The sequence below is a fragment of the Sphaerodactylus townsendi genome, linkage group LG06, assembly GCF_021028975.2.
Source record: "Sphaerodactylus townsendi isolate TG3544 linkage group LG06, MPM_Stown_v2.3, whole genome shotgun sequence".
Taxonomy (NCBI): Eukaryota; Metazoa; Chordata; class Lepidosauria; order Squamata; family Sphaerodactylidae; genus Sphaerodactylus; species Sphaerodactylus townsendi.
The window spans coordinates 124,110,503-124,128,107 of record NC_059430.1 but is presented as its reverse complement, the minus strand read 5'-3'; the positions used below and the strand labels follow the sequence as shown (position 1 = coordinate 124,128,107).

The window sequence follows — 17,605 nt, the reverse complement described above, 5'->3', positions numbered from 1 at the left end:
GGAGAGCTCCGAGAAGCTGTGACTAGCCCAAGGTCACCCAGCTGGCATGTGTGGGAGTGCACAGGCTAATCTGAATTCCCCAGATAAGCCTCCACAGCTCAGGCGGCAGAGCTGGGAATCAAACCCGGTTCCTCCAGATTAGATACATGAGCTCTTAACCTCCTACGCCACTGCTGCTCCTAAAGTAAGTAAGTAAGAGAAGTAAACAGTGCGTGAGGATAGGAGAGAATGGGCTGTTTGCGTAAGGAGCTTGACTGAATCTTCCCCCTGGGCCCTGGAAGGTCTACAGTACCATGCCAAGAGTGCCTCTGAGCATATACAGTGCAATCCAGTCCCTGAAGGCAACTGAGATTAGGACCAAGACTTTTGGCTCCAAAAGTATCATTGATAGGTAGGCCTGGCCCTTCCGAGACCTCTTTTTTATTTCAAGAAAGCCCTTCTTAAGTCTTAAGGCCTGTGGTGGGATTCAAATAATTTAACAACTAGTTGTTTACAAGCACCATTTTAACAACCGGTTTTGACGAAGTGGTGCGAACCGGCTGAATCCCACCACTGCTTAAGGCCGCATACTCCAGAATTCTTGAATTTATCTAGACTTCTTTCGGCTCAGTTCCCTGGGACAGAGGCAGAAGCAGAGAGAACAACCACAAAGTCCCCTTATATAGGGTGGCCCAGTGGTGGGATCCAAAAATTTGAGTAACAGGTTCCCATGGTGGTGGGATTCAAACTGTGGCGTAGCGCCAATGGGGCTGGGCGGGGCACGACGGGGGCGGGGCATTCCTGGGCGGGGCTGTGGCAAGGACGCAGCCGCTGCGCCGGTCCTTGGGCGGGAAACGAATGCACGCAGGCGCAGGCTGCCACGCACGCCGGGGCACCTCCTGCCAGACTGCTTCAAGTTCTGCGCGCTTCTGCTGAGAGGAGGGGCGTCACGAAGGCCAAAATCACATGGCAGAATCACCAATTAGTCACCCCCTCTCGGCACACACGGATAATTAGTCACCTACTCTCGGGAACCTGTGAGAACCTGCTGGATCCCACCTCTGGGGTGGCCAGCCCCCCAAATGTGGAGCTCTGTGTCGTTCCAAAGGCACTGGGCCAGCACCCCACAAGAATGTAAGCCAAAAATATTAGACGCCTGCTTCTATGCACACATGCAGCCAGGATACTAGACAGTCAAATTAGGATCTGGGAAACCTGTATGCAAATTGCTATGCTGCTCTGATGTCCATGATAAGGATATCAGGGTGCCACCCTCCAGGAGGCACCTGGGGCTTTCTTGTAGTTACAGCTTATCTCCAGACTGAAGAGTCCAGTTCCCCTTGAGAGGAATGGATGCTTTGGAGAAGAGGGAGAGCAGGAGGCAGCGGAGGAGGAGGTTGAATTTATACCCCACCTTTTTCTCCTGTAAAGGGACTCGAGGGGGCTTACAAATTCCTTTCCCTTCTTCTCCCCGCAACAGACACCTGGTGAGGTAGGTGGGGCCAAGAGGGTTCTGAGAGAATTGTGACAAGCCCCCGATTACTCAGCAGGCTTCATGTGCAGGAGTGGGGAAACAAAAACCAATTCACCAGCTAAGAGTCTGCCACTATGTGGCGGATTGGGGAATCAAACTTGGTTCTCCAGATTAGAGTCCACCGCCCTGAACCACTGCACCACGTTGGAGGGTGGACTCTGTGTGCCCCCCTGAGATCCTGAACCTCCACAGGTTTCAGCCCCAAATCTCCAGAAGTTTCCCAAAGTTGGGTTAGAAACCCTATGCCCCTTACCATAGGGCAGTGGTGGCGAACCTATGACACTCCAGATGTTCCTGGACTACAATTCCCAATTGGCCATGCTGGCAGGGGCTGATGGGAATTGTAGTCCATGAACATCTGGAGTGCCATAGGTTCGCCACCACTGCCATAGGGTGATTGGGGGCCTGTTATGATTATTGTTAATTGTTGATTACACGACTTATGTTTTTGTCTGATATTTTGCTATTCATGTTATGCTTCTTTGATGTTGTTGATTATGCCTCACTAGTTGTAAGGCTGAGCACACTCAAACAAAGCATCTTAAAAAAGAAGAACTTTATTGATGTATGTCGCCCTTCAGGCCACCAGCAAGGGGCACCATTTCATTATTAAGTTAAAAAGTATTTCCTTTTTCCCAGTCCTGATTCCTTCCGCTGAACTTGTCGCCCAGGCCAGGAGTCCCTTTTGGGTCAAAACAGCCAAGGAGGGGGATTTGGATCAGGGCTAGGGCAGCGAGAGAGAGGGACAAAAGCAAGCCTTTCCTCCCGGGTGCCCCATTAGCAAAGAAGTCACACTTTGGGACAGCTGTCACTGGAGTTGCCAACCTCCAGGAGATATCCTGGAACTACGATTGATCTCCAGGATGTTTATAGTTATTCCGCACATGCAGAATAATGCACTTTCAAACTGCTTTCAGTGCTCTTTGAAGCTGTGCGGAATAGCAAAATCCATTTGCAAACAGTTGTGAAAGTAGTTTGAAAATGCATTATTTTGCGTGTGCGGAAGGGGCCTTAGATCAGTTTCCCTGGGTGAAGATGCCTGCTTTGAAGGTATTTTCCAACCTTTTTGATGTCACAGTACCCTTGACCTCACTCTTCCTATCTCACGGTACCCCTGCCATCATCCCCCCACCTTCCCCTCCAGTTCCCCTGCTTGCCACCCCCCCACCTTCCCCTCCCAGGGTGAAGGGAAGCACTGGGGTTGGGGGGTGGAAAGTGGCTGCTGACCTTGCGGCAGGCCCTGCCCCCTGGGCCGGCTCCATATCCTTGCTGGTGCTGGTGGGAGACACCACAAAAGTGAGGGGTGCAGTAGCATTGCTGCAGTACCCCTGGGACATGCTCACAGCACCCCAGAGTACCACGGAACCCTGGTTGGGAATTGCTGCCATAGAGTCGAAGAGCGGCGGAAGTCCCTCTCCAGGTACTGCCTTCAGACCACCAGGAATTTCCCAACCCGGAGCTGACAGCCCGGTCAAGACTTTCCTCCTACCATGCCAGAAGAAGAAGAAGAAGAAGAAGAAGAAGAAGAAGAAGAAGAAGAAGAAGAAGAAGAAGAAGAAGAAGAAGAAGAAGAAGAAGAAGAAGAAGAAGAAGAAGAAGAAGAAGAAGAAGAAGAAGAAGAAGAAGAAGAAGAAGAAGAAGAGGAGGAGGAGGAGGAGGAGGAGGAGGAGGAGTTTGGATTTATATCCCCCCTTTCTCTCCTGTAGGAGACTCAAAGGGGCTTACAATCTCCTTGCCCTTCCCCCCTCACAACAAACACCCTGTGAGGTAGGTGGGGCTGAGAGAGCTCCAAGAAGCTGTGACTAGCCCAAGGTCACCCAGCTGGCATGTGTGGGAGTGTACAGGCTAATCTGAATTCCCCAGATAAGCCTCCACAGCTCAGGCGGCAGAGCTGGGAATCAAACCCGGTTCCTCCAGATTAGATACACGAGCTCTTAACCTCCTACATCACTGCAGCTAGGAGGGTTTACTCAGTAGCAAGCTCCATTGCCAGCAACCAAGCTTACTCGCAGGTAAAGAATCGCGCTTTAGTTCTTCTTATGAAAATCAGTGGGGTTTAACAGCGCTTAATAGGGTTACCTACACTGCTTCCCCAAAACTAGGTCTTAGGTTTAATGCTAATAATCTCCCTGAAATAATTACACTATTATCACACTGGGGGCCTGGTGGGGGAAGGGGGAGGGGTGCGTGGGGAGATGGAAGTAAAACTTTCACTTTCCAAAACCCAATAAACTTCCCCCACAAAATAGAAGTAAAAAGGCAGTCAAGGAAGGCAATCCTAAGGAAGAATGCTGTGCGAGGGGTGGGATAACTTCAGGAAAGCTAAATTGGTGGAGCAGCCATCTGATCTGTGGTTTTTCCTTCACATGTCATCACAGCACTTGACTTCCCACAAAAATGCAACAGGAACAGAAAAATAAAAGCAGTTCTAGCAAAGACCTTGGTGTGCTTTTTAAAAAACCCTAAATGCATCTCGGTTCCTCCTCCCTAGGCTTGATCAGCCCAGGCGATCGGCAAAAAACTTGGGTCTGAGCGTTTCCCCAGTGTTTGGGAAGGCACACGTTTTGTTAGTTCAACCCCTTGAGCAGAAGCCAGCCTGCTCCAGCCTCCAGCAGGTCCTGCGTGCACCCGCTGCTCTGCCCTGTACTGCTCCAGCGCCTCTGCCCCACTCCTCTGCCTCTGCCCCACCCCTTGAGGAGGGGCCAGCCTGCTGTAGCCTCCAGCAAGTCCCATATGCTGCTCTGCGCCTCTCTAGCATCCAGCAGGCTTCATGTGTAGGAGTGTGGAAACATTCCCGCTCATGTGATAAAGGGTCTACCACTCACGTGGAAGAGTGGAAAAACAAACCTGGTTCTCGAGATTAAAACCCACTGCTCTTAACCGCTACACCATGCTGACTCTCCTGAGCTCTCAACTGCCACTCTCATGGAGGAAGGGCAGGTGAGTGGGACAAAATGGGTGGATCTTCTGGCAGCAACCGCAGCCCACTCTCTACTGTCTACACTGGACGGAGCTGTCCGAGACAGGGTGTGCGGATGATACAGGGAACCCAGGATGGACAGTGGGAAGGATTGAAAGCAGAAGGAGGGCACCCAGGGGCCAAAAAGAGGGTGTGAAGGTAGGGTTGCCAGGTCTGGGCTGGGAAATAGCTGGAGATTTTAGGGAGTGAAGCCTGGAGAAAGTGAGTTTGGGGACGGGAGGGACTTTAACAGGCTATAACGCCATACATTCCACTAGGGGGAACTGCCCATGGGGCACACGTGTCCCCTGTGCCCCTGCCACACCCATGCCCACACCCACCATGCCCCAGAATGCCCCCGTACCGGCACGCACTGGGTGCATTGCACCCCCTGTCCCCTTGGTGCTATGCCACTGCATTCCATCTTCTCAAGTAGCCATTTTCTGCAAAGGAACAGATGTCTATTATCTGGAGACCAGCAGAAATATCGGGATATCCCCAGGCACTCCCTGGAGGTTGGCAAGCTCAGGCATCAGTAGGGCCCTGTCGATGGGGAGCCCTGAGTACTATCTTCCCAGAGCTCTCCAAAACCTCAAACGGCCCTGTTCCGATCATCCCCAATAGATTTCTGAGCCTCCTGTCCTCTATTTTGAGCTCCCGCAATCTCTCTCTCTCTCTCTCTCTCTCTCTCTCTCTCTATTTCCTTCTCTCCTCTCCTTTCTAAACATTTCCTCCCTCCTTTCGGGAGAGCCACAGACTCCCCCGAGCGTTATGACTTCATCCCGGCGCGGGCTGCAGGCAAGGAGAAATAAATCTTCATAAAGGCTGGGTTGTGATTAATCCGTGGGCCAAGGCTCGAGAGCGGGACCTTTCCCATTAGCGGATAATGGGAAGATGGAAAGCTCCTGTCGCCGGCACTAGCTGCCCGTCATTTATTCCACTTTGCAGTCCATTTGGCGGGGAGAGTACAAGGCACTCCATCAAAAATATTTTCAGAGTTAATTTCCGTCCCTTAATCTGCTTGATTCTTATTTTGTATCGAATGGCAGAATCGATTTTCGTGGCGACTAAATTAAATAAGGGCTCTTTTCATGCATGGGGGAGCCCGGGAGCTAAGGGGAGAGGCGGGGAACGAGGGAGGAAGAATTAGAAAAAGAGGAGAAAAGGGGAGAAGGAGAAGAAGGGGGGGTAGGTCTGCAGGGGCACCGGTGGATAAACGGATAGAACCTAGGGAGCAGAAGGGGAGGTAGTTTCAACCCCATAAACTATCGTTTCCCATTGGCAAGTTTTCACACACAATGGCAGGCCCCGGCCAAGAGCAGTCACACATGCCTCTATCCTCACCCACTACTTGGGGGGAAGAAGGCACCTCTGTTTTAGAACTCAAAGTCTTTTGTGATGTAAGGAACAATATATTTTAAAAAAAGAATCCTCACGACTCCTTTTCCCTCTTTGCACTGCTCCCTGCGCAAGCAGGAAACGGAGCTGCCGAAACCTGCCCACCTCTTTGCCGATAAGAACTTCACCGGTTGAATTTCTGCACCTCCAACCACAGCAAGACCAAATGTTCAAGTGGGTACACATGTGTGTAGCCAGCCCATTTGGCCATACGTGATCAACTGGGGGCACGTCCCTCGTTGGGAAATTTCCCGAACAAATGAGCGGTGGACATGCAGGCAGATTTCGCCGGATCACTTCGTCTAACGGTTCATACGACCCGGATAGATGTGCGGAGAGGGGAGACGGTCTACCTCCCAGAATTTGCACAAAAAGGGAAAAGATACGCCACGATCTTGCACAAAAAAGAAGCAAGGCCCGCTGGCACATACAAAACAGACGCACGCAACCATTGCCCTCGGCGTAAGTAGCAGGTTCAAGCGCCACTTGGTGTCCCCTTCTGTCAGAGCTTTCCATGTTCATTTGATGCGCCATTCTTCTTCTTCCCCTGTCACATCGGCTCGGATCCCCCTCCCTGCCCACACTGTGGCCCCAGGAGGGGGGGGACAGAGAGAGGGGGTGCTGCTCGCTCTTTCTCTCTGGATCATATAACCTCCTGGCCTAACAAAAAAGGAGAAAGAGAGAAAGAGTTCATTTATTCACGCCGAGCCCAGCGATTCATTTATCTCTTTTTGCGTCTCTGACAGTTTGACATGCCTCCGGTTGCTGCCAGTAGCACCCCCGTGGGCCCAGCCAGAACCCCTCCCTCTGCTGTCCCCTCCAACAAAGCAGGACATCTAACGGGGGAGGGGGCGAGGCTTTTTAGAACAGCCCAGCTTCTGCGCCGCCTCCTTGGGGAATCTCCGGTTTCTCCCAATATTTAACTTTCCCGACTTCCCATTTTCTGCTAGCAACGCCACTGAAAAATTCCACAGGGATCGTTCATGTTGACCTTCCGGGGGGGCGGGGGAGCATCTCAGATATAGGCTGCAGCTTTGGATTTCCTGCCTCGCATTGAGCGTAGGATGCGATCAGATGGCGGGCCTCCATATATGGCGGCATTAAAAGGTTTCGGGGCCCTGAGTTGACTTCTGTTGAATTCCTACTGGAAATTGAATCTAGATCCAACCAAGTTTCAAATGAGTCGACACCTTTTCATCCAGGTTCCGACATCCTCACTGCGGCATGTTCCTAGTGAAGACATCTAGGCCTGCCCCTTGGGGAGGTGCCTGCTGTCAGGGGTGCAATTGTTAAGCTAGCAGCACCAAAATGTCAGAGTATCTTTCGGAGACCCTCCTAATGATACCACCCAGGTTTGGTGAAGTTTGGTTCGTGGGGGACAAAGTTATAAACCCTCAAATGTGTAGCCCCCACCTCCTATTAGCTCCCATTAAGTGTTTTTTTCCAAAAGGTGCATATACAAGCAGGTCCAGGAAAATCCCATGATGGGGGGCGGGGGGGGGGGGGAGAACCAGAAACGGGACTGATTTGTTTTGCGCAATTTGGCAGTAGGGAAATCGTGAGGAAACCTGGATATTTCCGGTGATTATCCCAGGATTAATCGCCAGTGGGAAATCACCCTAGATCTGATGTGTGCATTCATTCATTCATTCATTCATTAATTCATTCATTCATTCATTCATTCATTCATTCATTCATTCATTCATTCATTCATTCATTCATTTAAAACACTTGTATTCCTCCTTTCCTTATGGTTCAAAGGTAATTGTTTTCTAAGTCCGTAGGCACTCGTGGTTAGAGATTGCAAATGCCTTAACAGTCCAGGTGCTCGGGAGCAACAGCCACAGAAGGCCCTTGCTTTCACATCCTGCACGTGAGCTCCCAAAGGCACCTGGTGGGCCACTGCGAGTAGCAGAGAGCTGGACTAGATGGACTCTGGTCTGATCCAGCTGGCTTGTTCTTATGTTCTTATGTTACTCTGGGCTGGGGAGGGGGGTGCTCTACAAAGCCCCAACGCCTCGCAGCTCAAAAGCTAACAGCGATGGCCAGTGACATTGTTTGGCCCTTTCCTGCGCTTTCAAATGCAGTATTGGTCTGCAGAAAAGAGCGAGTGGAGTTTTACACGACGTAGAAATCAGCAGCTATCACTTGGCCGCGGACCGAGTGGCCCGGGCCAACAACGCAGGAGCAGTTTTTAAAAGGGCACAGAGCATCCTTGAACAACAGCGTGAAAAAAAACCCATGTTCGACTCGGGAAGTTTGGGCTGCACAAAAAAATCTTCACCTTCGGTTTGAAAAAGTTTTCCTGTCAGGTAGCAGAGAACAGGCGGTGAGGAGGAAGCCCGGCCTCACTCAGCCCAATGCTTTAGAAATGCTAATGGACCCCTCTGGCAAGAGACAACGAAATAGTCAGCTCACATCTCTTAGCTAGAAGGTGACATCTTGCAGGGAAGAGAAATTTCAGTAGCTTAAGATGCCGGAAGGCCTCTTCCTGGAGATTTCAGGAAAGGCTCCTTTGACCCCAGAGGGGTGGACAAACAGAGATAATAAAACCCGTGGGACAGAGATGAAAGGGCTCTTTGGCGGATTCCATCTAGGCAGAGGGAGCTCTTGAACTGAGGGCAGCCATTGCCATGTAGAAGGCTGGAGGCCTGAACACAGCCCCCAAGCTAATGGGACGCTTTCAGAGTATTGTAATTTCTAAGTTAAAGTGAGCAGCATGGTAAGCTGCTTGAGCCCTTCGGGGATAGGCGGCCTATAAGTTTAATAAAATAAAAATAAATAAATAAATAAATAAATAAATAAATAAATACTGTGGTCAAAGCTCTGCTCGTGACCTGAGTTCAATCCCAACAGAAGTCAGTTTCAGGTGGCCGGCTCAAGGTTGACTTAGAAATTAAGGACCTTCTGAGGTCAATGAAATGATTACTCAGCTTGCCGGGAATAAAGTAGAGACTGGGGAAGGCAATTGCAAACCACCTCGTGAATGTGGCCAGCCTAGTAAACGTCATGATGTGGTGTCACCGCTTGGGTAAGTAATGACAAAGTGCTTGCACCTTTACCTGTTTAAGGTCCCTTCCGCACATGCAGAATAATGCACATTCAATCCACTTTCATAATTGTTTAAAAGTGGGTTTTGCTATTCCGCACAGTAAAATCCAGCTTCCAAGTGCGTTGAAAGTGGATTGAAAGTGCATTATTCTGCTTGTGCGGAAGGGGCCTAAGTTAAACAGCATGCCTTAAAATAAGATCAGCTAGGGCATGTAAGGAGCGAGGGGCAGATAAATTGCATGTTTATACCTTTCTTTTGGACTCTCTTGCTCAGTTTGTTGCTATGAGAGAGCATGCATGTGGGCGTTTTCTTTTGGTGAAAGATGTATACAATCAGTTTTATAAATTTTAATGCTGGCTGTTGTTCACTGTGCCACCTAGACCGCCATCATTCAAACACGCAATTTAAAATGGACACCAGGAGGGCTGCCAATTGACAAGTTGTCAACCCCCCTCTCTCACTGGTACACAAGGGCAATAAGCTACCCTGTGGTAAACAGATGCTGGGTAGTAGGAGACACAGGCATGACCTGAGAACTTAGAATGGCAACACAGCTGGGAGCCCAGGTCTTCTCGGCATGTAATTCCTACAATTGCCACATGGTGGCAGTGAGTGTATCGAAAGATGCAGAGGAGAAAAACAACCACCAAAGGTTTGGGAAAGCCAGATAAGTTGCGCATTCCAAGACAGAGATGTGGGTGGCAGTGGCGTATTTGCCTAGGGACAGGAGGTACCCTCTGTCCCCGGGTGCCACTGATCTGGTCAAGCCGGTGCACCTCCTGCTAGACTGCTTCAAGTTCTGCGCGCTACTGCTGAGAGGAGGGGCATAATTAAGGCAAAAATCACGTGGCAAAATCACCAATTAGTAACCCCCTCTCGGCGCACACAGATAATTAGTAACCTACTCTCGGAAACCTGTGAGAACCTGCTGGATCCCACCTCTGCACAAGGGGTGTGCATTTGGCAAAGCTGAACATTCTCTTCCCCCCCCCAATACTTTATTAGTGTGTGTGTGTGGGGGGGGGTTCTCTTGAAAAATTGGAGACGACCTAAGGGGGGATGATGGGAACTGTTGTCCATAACATCTGGAGGGCCGTGAGTTTGACACCTGTGCTTTGGAGGGTGGACTGTATGGCTTTCTACCCCACTGAAGTCCCTGTCCTCCCCAGACTCCACCCCCAAATTTCTAAAGTTTTCAGACTAGGATCTGGCCATCCTACCCTCCATTGCTCACCGGTCGCTGGGTGGGCCTGGCTACCCTAATGCCACAGTGTATGCTATATATTATTGATATGTTTTATGCTCTATCATGCTCTTACAGAATTGTTTTCATTTTTTTGTAATTCCAGTTTCTGCACTACTTGACATAGCACGTCTGATCCTTTTTGAACTTTTCCAGCGTGTAATCCCAGTCCTATTACATTGCTTATTAGATCCCCCATGCTATTCGCTTACATTGTTTTATATTGTGTAGACCATCTTGAGTTTCAAGCAGAAAACTGCTAAATAAATAACAGAGTATAAATGTGAATAATTCAGAAAATAAACATTGGTGGGCTGACCACCATTTGTACTCATTTGTGTCCCTCCCCAAACAATTTCTGGCTGTGGTCCTGTCCCCAAACGCAACGATCTGTATCTTTGTAGAGCCTGCAGAGACCCTTCCACACACTGTTCTGTCTGAGCACCAGTGTGGCATAGTGGTTAGAGCATAGGTGTCAAACTCGTGGCCCTCCAGATGTTATGGACAACAGTTCCCATTATCCCCTGCCAGCATGCTGGCAGGGGATGATGGGAACTGTAGTCCATAACATTGGAGGGCCACAAATTTGACACCTGTGGGTTAGAGCATCAGACTAGGATCTAGCAGCCCCAGGTACAGATCCTCACTGCTATAGAAGCCCGCTGGGTGACTTTGAGCAAGTCATGTATCCTCAGCCTCACCTGCCTCACAGGGCTGTTGTAAGGATGAACATGGAAGGGCAGGGGAGAATGTCATAAGGCACTTTGTATCCCCAGGTGGGGAGAAAAGTGTGATATAAATGAAGTGCATGCAATCTTTTGTTGTGTTCAAAGATCAGATCTACAGATTGGTTAGGACCAGGGCTAGACCAGGGCACGCCCCTGCCCGAGAATGCCCCCGGAACACCCCCGCCATGCCCCCGCACCGGCACGCGCCCGGTGCATCGTGTGCCCCCCTGCCCCCTTGGCACTACGCCACTGGTTGGGACACAAATCCAGCACTAAGTATAGAAAGCAGAATATAGAACTGAACGTCTCTGATTGCCGCTACCTGTGTAACCATACTCAGCACCACATATCTTATGGGAATGAATGAGGATCTCTGCTAAAATGCATTCAGTCTACCCATGTGTTGACTTTGGAGAAACATTGGTTCTACCTGCCCCGGAATCTTATCCCCCACTGGACGTGTGTCCCTTTTCTAAGGATTCTCCTCCCCTGTTTGAAAATCACTGGCTTTGTTCTCTTTATCCCAAAGCATTATGGGTTTTTAAGTACCTTCTAGTCTAGTAGATGGATATAGTATGTTGCAAGCCCCGTGTTCCCTTGGAGAGGCAAATATTTGCCTCTGCAATGCGGTCTCTTTTCCCTATTGGACTTTCAACTCACGCAAATCGGAAGGAGGCCAGATCAGGGTACTTCTCCCAATGATGGGGGGAAGAGTGTTTTCTTCTACCAGATCTGTATCCAAATGTATGTTGAATCACAAAGAAACTATGAAAGAATTTTATTTGCTGAGCACCCTTCAGAGGTGTCCAGCGTAAGGCAACGGGAGAGATCATACATTAATAAACATGTCCCTTGGCGATAAAAGCAGTGGACTCTAATCTGGAGAACCGGGTTTGATTCCCCATTCCTCCACGTGAAGCGAACTGGGTGACCTTGGACCAGTCCCCGTTCTCTCCAAACTCTCTCAGCTCCACCAACCTCACAAGGTTTCTGATGGAGGGAGAAGAAGGGAAGGAGGTTGTAAGCCACTTTGAGACACTTTCTGGTTGAGAAAAGCGGGGTATAATACCAAACTCCTCCTTCTTTGCAAGATGGCAGTCAGTTTACTTGGGGAAAGGGCTGGGGGTTTTAAATGCTACATTTCTTTCTTTCTCTCCCATAAGCATGGCACATCTTATTAAAAAACCTACCATTACTAAATTGGTCAACCTTCAGGTGGACACAGGCAGAGGTGGGATCCAAACATTTTAGTAACAGGTTCCCATGGTGGTGGGATTCAAACAGTGGCGTAGCGCCAATGGGACTGGGTGGGGCACGATGGGGGTGTGACCGGGCATTCTGGGGGCGGGGCATTAATAATTTCTCTGTTACTGTAAAAAAACTCTTACTGAAAAAAAAAGTTCCTAATTTCCAGCTGGTATCTTTCTGTCCATAATTTAAACTCATTATAGCAAGTCCTATCGTCTACTGCCAACAGAAACAACTACTTCTCCTCTAACTGACTGCCTGTCAAATACTTAATACTTTCAAATACTTAACTTTGTTTCTAGAAATCAAAAGAAGGATACTTTCCTTAAACAAGGAACTTTACCATATTGCTAAAACATGTTTTTAAAACAGCCCAACAGGGAGAATGATCCCGTTTTCTACCTTCGCTAACCAGCCACATAGGAAACAACAGAACTTTATGATTTTTGGATCTAATGGGATTTCTAGCGGAAAAGCAGACCCAATTAGTAACCCCCTCTCGGCACACACAAATAATGAGTAACCCACTCTCGGGAACTGGTGAGAACCTGCTGGATCCCACCTCTGGACCCGGGTGGTTTGTCCCAGAATGACAACATCTCCAGACTATGGGGATATTCCCCATGAGGAAATGTCAGCTTTCAAAGGTCAATAGTAAGGCATCAACCCGCTGCTGAATTCTGTCCCCAAACTGTACCCTTTCCAGGGTGCGCCCCAAGTCTCCAGGAATTACTTCAGTCTGGAATTGGCAACTCTACTAATTATATTGCTTAGCCCGCCCCACTCCCCATTTTGCCCTGTGAACAGAAACATTATTTTTAGGGACACTGTCATCTACCTTTCTGTCACGAACTATACCCAAGACGTTGTGCAGTTTCCGGGCTGTATGGCCATGTCCTAGTAGCATTTTCTCCTGATGTTTCTCCTGCATCTGTGGCTGGCATCTTCAGAGGATTTAGGATATTATTTTTAGATTATGTCTCCCAGAAGCACTAGTTTTCACCTTCAGCAGATCTCCACGAAGATCTCTGATATCCAAGAAGCAAGAAAATGCATTAGCAAGAAGAAGAAAAAGATTTTTAGATAACATGAATGTACAATAGATCAGGGAAGTGCAATAGATCAGGAGAAAAGTTAAAGGATTAGAAAATAAGATGGACGGGTAAGATATTAAAAATATTAGGTAGAAAATAGCAAGGGTTTAATCAGAGAAATATGAAGAGCAAAAACATGCATAAATATAATAAAGGATTGGGTTATATAGTAAAGGATATAATAATTTTAAAAATAGAAAGCTGGTATAAAAGAGAATTAAATATTTGATATGGAATGTTTTGTATAGGATGAAGGCAGAATGTAGTTTTCTGTTTTCCAGTCTGTAATCTTTGTTTTTCTCACTACGAGCAGTGGCGCAGGAGGTTAAAAGCTCGTGTATCTAATCTGGAGGAACCGGGTTTGATTCCCAGCTCTGCCGCCTGAGCTGTGGAGGCTGATCTGGGGAATTCAGATTAGCCTGTACACTCCCACACACGCCAGCTGGGTGACCTTGGGCTAGTCACAGCTTATCGGAGCTCTCTCAGCCCCACCTACCTCACAGGGTGTTTGTTGTGAGGGGGGAAGGGCAAGGAGATTGTAAACCCCTTTGAGTCTCCTGCAGAAGAGAAAGGGGGGATATAAATCCAAACTCCTCCTCCTCCTCCTCCTCCTCCTCCTCTTCTTCTTCTTCTTCTTCTTCTTCTTCTTCTTCTTCTTCTTCTTCTTCTTCTTCTATGAATGTTACAGTATGTTATGGATAACGTTTGGGGGAATTGAGGATGACACTTTATTCTTTATTGCTTAACTATTTTACTATTTAACTTTTTTTGCAGCGTGGCTGGTTCACCATTCTTGTAGTTTTGTTGTTGTAAACAAATAAAAATCAAATAGGTAGATCAAGCCAATTTCAAAAAACCCCACTAAAAATCCTAATACACAGCAGATCTAAAAACCATACATCATTCAATCAACAACTCTGACCTAAGGTCTTAACATTGTTTCCAAAAGAGGCACAGGTTTTGAATCCGGCACATTTCCAGGTAGGGTTGTCGAGTGCAGTAGGCAGGTTGAGAATTCCCTACAGATTTGGGAGGCGGAGTTTGGGGACATGAGAGATCTCAGAAAGTAGAATTTCATAAAATTCATCCTCCAATGGTGCCATTTTTTCCAGCCGATCTGACCTCTGACATCTGGAAATCAGCTATAATTCTGGGGGATCTCCAGACTCCACCTGGAGGTTGGCATGGCAACCCTATCTTCAGTGGAAAGAACACCAGAGTGGAAAACACTGAGTGGAGTTTAATGTATTGTCGAAGGCTTTCACGGCCAGAATCACTGGGGTGCTGTGTGGTTTCCGGGCTGTGTGGCCGTGTTCTAGCAGCATTCTCTCCTGATGTTTCGCCTGCATCTGTGGCTGGCATGTTCTGAAGATCCTCTGAAGATGCCAGCCACAGATACAGGCAAAACATCAGGAGAGAATGCTGCTAGATTGCTAGAACATGGCCATACAGCTCGGAAACCACACAGCACCCCACTGTGTGGAGTTTCTGATAGACTGCTTCTGTTCACAAAAGACATTTTTAAAAGACACCGGACGGCTGGACAGCCATTGCAAACCCACTTACCTGCATGAAACCCTCTTCCCCAGTTCGCTGCCCGCAACACTCATTTCTCAAACTTTGATTCTGAACGCAGGGCTCGGCCACTCCCTCTCCAGAACTGGCCGCTGCTTCTCCGCCCTTCCAGAAGCACATATAAGCTGCACCAACACAACCCCACCCTACCTGTTTCTTTACTGAGCGACATCTGGTCAGTCCAGAACCTGAAGTTCCAGGATAGAAAACACAGGTAAGAAAGGAATGCTTCGTCAGGGTTGGGGTATGCGGGCAGGAAAGCAGCGACGGTGATTTGGTCAGTCCCATATTAACCTGCTCTGTGCCCCTGACCAAACTTCTGTGCTTGCGTGCCTGTAAATTGGCACCCGAGGGTGCCAAGGCAGACAAGCGGGAGGCGGACATTCTCCCGAGTTCTGTTGTTTTCCGACTTGTCGCTTACCAAACACCTTGTCCAGTTGACCCTGTGTTCAAAGGAGCCCCCTGAATAGACAAAGAATGGTGGGAAAAGACATGAAGGTGTATTTGTTCAGAGGGCAGGGTTGTTTAAAGTTGGGTCTCCGTCGTTCAGCTGAAAGAAGGGAGGTAAATAGGCATGTCCTGAATAAAGTCAGATTGGGGCTATTTCTAGAGACTAACAAAGCTATCGCTTCCACCGTTTTGGCTAGCAGGGACTCTGTTTTGGCTAGCAGGGACTCTGCGAGTCAGATTAGAGATTCGGGCTGTACTGAGACAGGGTAGGGGCAGGGGGTGGGAAAAAAACTGGTCCAGCTAGTGAACTGGTGGATTTGAGATCTGGGTTTGAATCCCAGTTATTCCTGCACCGTTAATGGCAGACGGTCACAAAGTGAAGCAGGGAAGCTTTTCCTGGTGTGGAGAAACCATAACAGGGAAAGGTTTTGTTGTTGTATTCAGCTGCCCTGAAAGACAGGGGAGCAGGGCAAGCGGGGGGGCGGGGGGGAGTGGTCAAGGGGAAAGGAAAGTGACAACCCAACCTGTAAGGACATATGTGGCTTTTTGCTTGTCTCGATTCCAGGGTGGGGCAGTGGTTCGAGCGTCAGGCTAGGATCTGGGAGGCCCAGGGCTGAATTCCCACTCTGCCATGGGACCTTGCTTGGTGGCTGGCTTTGGGCTGTCCCTCACTCGCCCAGACCTACCTCACAGGGTTATTCTGAGGATAAAGTAGAAGAAAAGAGATCGATGCCAGCTATTTCGGGTCCACGCTGGGGACAATAGTGGGGTATTAAAAAGAAGTGAATAAATAAAATTCCATGTGTTGGTAGAAGAAAAATGAGCAGCGCCTCCTCCGCAATGGGGATGTCAGCCTCCAGGTGAAAAGCATGCAGGCCCAGCTACGGAGCTGGTGGATTGGAGATGTGGGCTCCACAACAGGAATGCCAGCCTCCAGGGGGGACCTGGAGATCCCCAGGAATTACAGCTCATCTCCAGACTGCAGAGATCCAGTTTCTCTGGGAAGAAAAAGATGCTTTGGAGGGAGGACTCTATATGAGGAGGAGGAGGAGGAGGAGGAGGAGGAGGAGGAGGAGGAGGAGGAAACAATAAAGTTTCACATTTTTTATCCAAATTAATTTCAAAAATATTCAAAAGAAACATTTCTGGTGTAAATATAAATTCTATTTTCATAATTTTTTTAATCATCTTATAAATGTCTACCCAAAATTTTTGCGAAACTTCGCATGTCCACCAGAGATGGATAAACGTACCTTTTTGTGTCTGGCATTTCCAACACTTGTCCGAACAACTTTTATAGATTTTGGCCAGTTTACTGGGGTATAAATACCATCGATGAAGCATCTTATGATAATTTTCCTGTAATCTAACTGCTTTTGTAAATTTTATTCTTTTATCCCATGTTTTTTCCCATGTTTCCAAACTTATTTCTCTCCTTGGAGGAGGAGGAGGAGGAGGAGGAGGAGGAGGAGGAGGAGAAGGAGGAGGAGGAGAAGGAGAAGGAGGAGGAGAAGGAGAAGAAGGAGGAGAAGGAGGAGAAGAAGGAGAAGAAGGAGGAGAAGGAGGAGGAGAAGGAGGAGGAGAAAGAGAACCAGCAGAAAAACAAGAAGAAGAAGAAGAAGGAGAAGAACAAGAACAAGAAGAACAAGAACAAGAGGAAGAAGAGGAAGAACAAGAAGAACAAGAAGAGGAGGAGGAGTTTGGATGTATATCCCCCCTTTCTCTCCTGCAGGAGACTCAAAGGGGCTGACAATCTCTTTTCCCTTCCCCCCTCACAACAAACACCCTGTGAGGTAGGTGGGGCTGAGAGAGCTCCAAAGAACTGTGGCTAGCCCAAAGTCAACCAGCTGGCAACCGTTGGAGTGCACAAGCTAACCTGGTTCACCAGATAAGCCTCCACAGCTCAAGTGTTGGAGTGTACAGGCTAATCTGAATTCCCCAGATCAGCCTCCGCAGCTCAAGCGGCAGAGCGGGGAATCAAACCCGGTTCCTCCAGACTAGAATGCACCTGCTCTTAACCACTCCGCCACTGCTGCTCCTTATGGGGCATTGTTCCCCACTGAGGACATTATCCTCCTCAAATTCCATCCCCAAATCCCCAAGAGTTTCTCAGCCTGCATCTGGCAACTCTACTCAACACTGTTACTGAGAGAGAAAAAGAAGTAGATGATAAAACACCAAACATGCCACAAACGAGCAATAAAGAAAGTTTTAAAAAAATCCCTTGGGATGCTGTTCTTATGGACTAGCCCAGGGGTGGCCAACCTATGGCACTCCAGATGTTCATGGACTACAATTCCCATCAGCCCCTGCCAGCATGGCCAATTGGCCATCCTGGCAGGGGC

General features: G+C 48.6%; 1 protein-coding gene across 1 annotated transcript in view; it reads left to right on the top strand.

Moving 5' to 3' along the window:
* LOC125435505 (guanylate-binding protein 1-like) overlaps positions 1–17,605 on the top strand; it is a 46,915-nt gene that overhangs the window by 11,607 nt on the left and 17,703 nt on the right. The gene's annotated exons all lie outside the window — the stretch shown is intronic.